A 5,104-nucleotide genomic window follows, 5' to 3' on the forward strand; every position below is an offset into this window, starting at 1 on the left:
GTATTTGCCCTTTGGATTTTTAGATTATGAGGAATCATAAGCTGAGGCTCCTGAGTGTTTCCATTAACTTTGCATCATCATTTATTTATTTATTCACAGGCCACCTTCTCTTGTCTCTTGCTATTTATTCATTTTCATCCTAAAATGTATCAGGTTTTGGGTTTTTTTAAAAAGATTTTATTTTTCCTTTTTCTCCCCAAAGCCTCCCAGTACATAGTTGTATATTTTTAGTTGTGGGTCCTTCTAGTTGTGGCATGTGGGATGCCCCCTCAGCATGACTTGATGAGTGGTGCCATGTCCGCGCCCAGGATCCAAACCAGCGAAACCCTGGGCTGCTGAAGCAGAGCACATGACCTTAACCACTCGGCCATGGGGCCAGCCCCTATCATAATGTTTTAAAAGACAGTGTTTACATTACTGAATAGAAATAAGAATAAGTTTATTCATGATTGCATGAAGAGAAAACTTGTTTCAATAAGGACTAAAGAGAAAGCCAAGGAAGTATACCAAAATGTTACAGAAAGATTAACAAAAAGATTGTGACTGGGATAAATAAATAAAATGAGCTGAAGGAAAAAATAATGTCCTAGGAACCCAGATGATGTTATTTCCTTCTCCTTTAGGAAACAGATCATATCTACAAGGGAATGTTGTAATGTATAGAACTTTATAGAAGAAAAAATATTCCTTTTTGTCTTTGGGGCCCAGGCCTTCAGAATACATGCATTTTTATTCATAGCAACAATAACTGCTGTTGTTTTTGTAATAATAATTTCATGCTAAGCATTTTTTTTTAATTTTTCAGCATGACTAGCCCTGAGCTAACATCTGCCAATCCTCCTCTTTTTGCTGAGGAAGACTGGCCCTGAGCTAACATCCATGCCCATCTTCCTCTATTTTATATGTGGGACGCCTGCCACAGCATGGCTTGCCAACTGGTGCCATGTCCACACCCAGAATTCAAACCGGTGAAGCCCAGGCCGCCAAAGTGGAATGTGCACACTTAACTGCTGCACCACTGGGCCTGCCCCCATGCTAAGCATTTTTAAATGAAGATAGTGAACCTCAGGTAGGTTAAATAACTAGCTTAAGGTCATTAGTGGAAGCTAGTAAGCAGTTAAGCCAGAATTCAAACCAAAGTCTGTTCCACTACAAAGCTTGTGCCGTTAACCTCTGTACAAACTGGCCATATACCCAATTCCATCTCCACTTCCTCTGTCGCTTTCAACCAGTTGAGTCACTTCTGATACGTGGATCAGAGGCTTACCTTAACATCTAGGTTGATTACATTGTTTTACTACATTACAGGGCTCCAATTTTAATTTTTTTAAGGAAAAAAACATTTACAGAAAACTTAACTGTGACTATGATTTGATTCATATAAAAATGTTGAAGCTCTTATAGGCACTACACCAAGAACAAAGGCAAATGGGACAAAAAAAGAGCTCAAAGTAGGCCATTTGCTGAAATCTTAAATTTGATCAGCACTTTCTTCCAGGGAAAATAGTCTTTGTACCTGTTACAGGAGAGAGGATTTAGATAAAGTATTTAACCCCTTGAGCTATCTCCCACGCTCCACACAGGGTACAGAAACACAAAGAATGATTTACTCACCAAGGTTGAGCCCAGATTTAATATTCTGTGTCTGAAGTTTCCCCAACTCCTAAAATTTTCTGACTCTGAGTTTTCTCTCTTGTGGTTAGGGCAGCCAGACTGATCTAACAGTCCCTGAAGACCCATCTCTGAATTTTGTGTTCTGTATATGCTAGTGTCTGCTTAGAATGTGCATTTCAGACGCTTGGGGACCCCCCTTTTCCTTATGGGATAGAACTTTGAGACATACTATCAGCCCCAGGGACCCTTTTGGGAAAACTTCTACCCAAGATAAACACAAAATATTCTCAATAGGAGACTGCCCTTTACTTCATAATAAAAGTATAGCAAGCCTTTCTTAAGTTGTAGAATATGTGCTTTTCCTCTAAGACTCTCTATCTCCTAATACGTTGGCCTTATTTCTAGGCATAGTTTCATGACGGTGGTTACCGTAAACCCACAGTGTACAAGTCCATTTAGGATCCAAGAGAGAGCCCAGACCTTGAGTAGTTCCCAGTTCATATATTCACGAGACATCCATAATCTAAGATTGCCCATTGCTTATTCACTTGCTCAGAATATTCCTCATTACCAGGCTTTAGAGCTGCTCTTCTAGACAGCTCTACCAATACAGGCAAATGTGTCAAGTCCCCTCCTTCAGGCTATGTCAGGGTCCTACACAAGCCACCCATCCACTTTTGTCCATTGCTACAAGACCCTTTTCTCTCTTTCTAAAGAAAAAAACCACAGATTTCCACTAATATCTCTTCTATAGTGCTTGTGTGTGTGTGTGTGTGTGTGTGTGTGTGTGTTGGGAAATATAAAAACTCCCATCTCACCTGCCAATAGATTTTGGCTGTGTATCTAATAATTTTAAGTGACACTTAGCTTGTAGTAAATGATTGTTGAATGATAGGATAAATGAATATTTAAATTCATCTTCTCTACTGCTTATTCTTGTGCCTAGAATACAAGACGTTTATTTGTTGAAATAATTAACCAAAGCAGTAATTACTTGGAGTTAAAATATAAACTTTCAAAATATATAAAAATTCATACAAAGAATAAAGGACTCATTACATTACTAATTCATTCTCTCCTTACATAAAATTGTTTTGGAAATAAACAAATTTCAAAATTGTGAGGCAATGTTTTATTGTTACATTGTCAAATGGTAAAAATGATTCATTTAACAAATATTTATTGGGCCCCATCTGTGTGCCTGCCACTGCTCTGGCCTCTGAGACACAGGGTGATGGTAGTGAGTGAGGTGGAGGAGGTACTAGGTAAGGCTGGAGGAGGAGGCAGACCATGCAGGGGCCTCTCCTCCCCAGCTCCCCACCCATGTGAAGCCAGGGCTGTTTCTAGGAAGAGGAGTGCCATGGTAGGTGTGACATAATTTGCTTTGCTCAGTACCAGGAATAGAGTAGAAGGAAGGTTGGAGTAGATTTTAATGGACCTGTAAAGCTATACATTCACCCAAAGAGAAACCGTCTTTGATTTGGAAGGACTGAGACACATCTTGTCTGTTTCATAGTTTTGTTTCATTGCTGATAACCAGTAAGGTGTTTCAGAAGTTTCTGTATAAATCAGGAGGTGAGAAAAAAGGCAGTTTGTAGTGAAAATGCTTAATTTGTGAAGCTATTACATTTTCACTTTAGCAGAAATTTGAGATAATGTGAAACTGCCTTACAGTTTATACTTTTATGATAATGACTTTCTATCTCCTCATCATTTATAAAATTCTAACATCAATAACTAATGGCGCAATTTCTTTTTTAAGTAATCAGTAAGACATTCCATATGTATTTTCATCTTCTAAGCAACTTCAGAGGAAACATTTTTTCATGTTTAATTCCTTACTGAGGTGACTGTATCAAACTCATGATGTAGCTCTGTGTTTTAGAACATGTATTATTTAAAGACTGCTTAACACTGCCATCTTATTGCATCAGAATGACTGTTCTCTTTGTCATCCATTCATACTTTTGGCACCACTGCGCTCAAATGAATTATCTAGTTATCGAGATTGTTACATGATATTTTAACTTCCAGCTCATATAAGTATCCTTTCTTTTCTAATTATTGTTTTGTGCTTTGGGGCAAAATGGATACTGAGTCAAAAGAGAATATAAAGACACAGAGGCCAAGATGCTGCTTGTTTTAATTCCTAATGCTCTTTGGGAAGCGTTTTATTCTAATCATTTTGGTTAGAATTTTACTGACTGACTTTACTACTGACTTTAAAGAACAACACTGACTTAGGGGAGATTTCAAGCAGAGTTTTCATCTCAGTGCTTTTTCCATTTAAATTCCATAAAAAGTAAGAAACCTCAAGAAAAGGAAGTTTTCATATACATATGAACTGCTAGGATGATTATGTTGAAGGAGAAGGAAACAGAGAAGTCTGGGTTTCAATGTTACCGCTGCTACATAATCTTAGGAAAGTCGCTGTAATTTAAAAAGACTTGTCTCATATGCAGAATGGGAATAACGAAGCTATTGCTTTGGATTATTATGAGAATTAAATGTGTCAATGTATATTAAGGTGTTTTGTGTATGGTAAAACTTTATACAAATATTAGTCAATTTCATCACGTGAAGATTTACAGCTACTCAAGGACATTTCTGTTGGGAGCATAGCTTTCATAAAGAAGCTATAGAACTCACACTTGAGGGAAGGCAGCTGTAGAATGGATTGAAAAGAATCCAAGAAACAAAGTATACCATTGTTTGCATCAAGATAGCCTACAGCAATAAATCAGCCACATTCATTCCCATGCACCTGCAAATAAACATGAGTGACGGATACTGTGCAGGCACTCTTGCGGTGGAAAGAAAATTAAATCAGAGTTCTGGTGTGGCTTGAAATTCTTCAAGCTTGAGATGATACAGATGGATTTCACAATGCGTATGGTAAGGAAATGTGTCTTTCCCATACTGCCACAGGCAGTAAGTTTTTAAATTAAGTAGAGATAAATTTCTTAGAATTTAAAAACTTTTGACAACAAATACACGTCTTCTCTAATGCTTACAATATATAGTGGAGAAATTTGTGTCAGATCCTAATGGGAATTGTACAAGTATTTTTATTGTTTTATTTTAAAAACATTTATTGAGCATTGGTTATCTGTAAGAAGTGTTAAGAACTGGCCTCTGAAGCCTGGGGAGGGAAGAGGGAAGATAGAGGTGTTGTGTCCTCACTGGAGAAAGGTCCCCAAGTATTGCAGGGGAATAAAAGAAGTCAGGCAGCAGAGTGAACCCGTAAGTGTGGAAAAAGCTCAGGTATCTGATTTGGAACTTGAGAGGGATGGTATAACTTACCATCATGAGATCCTTGTCACAGCACAGTCACATGAGGGCCAATCATAACCCTGTTCCAAAGAAATAACTTTGGTCCCATTATAAATTATATTATTAATTTCATTTACTATAGTGTTATTTTTATTTGAAAAAATTGTTTTTAATTATTAAAGTTATTAAATTAGTAAATTAGTAGTAACCAGCAAAA

This window comes from Equus caballus, chromosome 15, assembly GCF_041296265.1.
Source record: "Equus caballus isolate H_3958 breed thoroughbred chromosome 15, TB-T2T, whole genome shotgun sequence".
NCBI classification, from domain to species: Eukaryota; Metazoa; Chordata; class Mammalia; order Perissodactyla; family Equidae; genus Equus; species Equus caballus.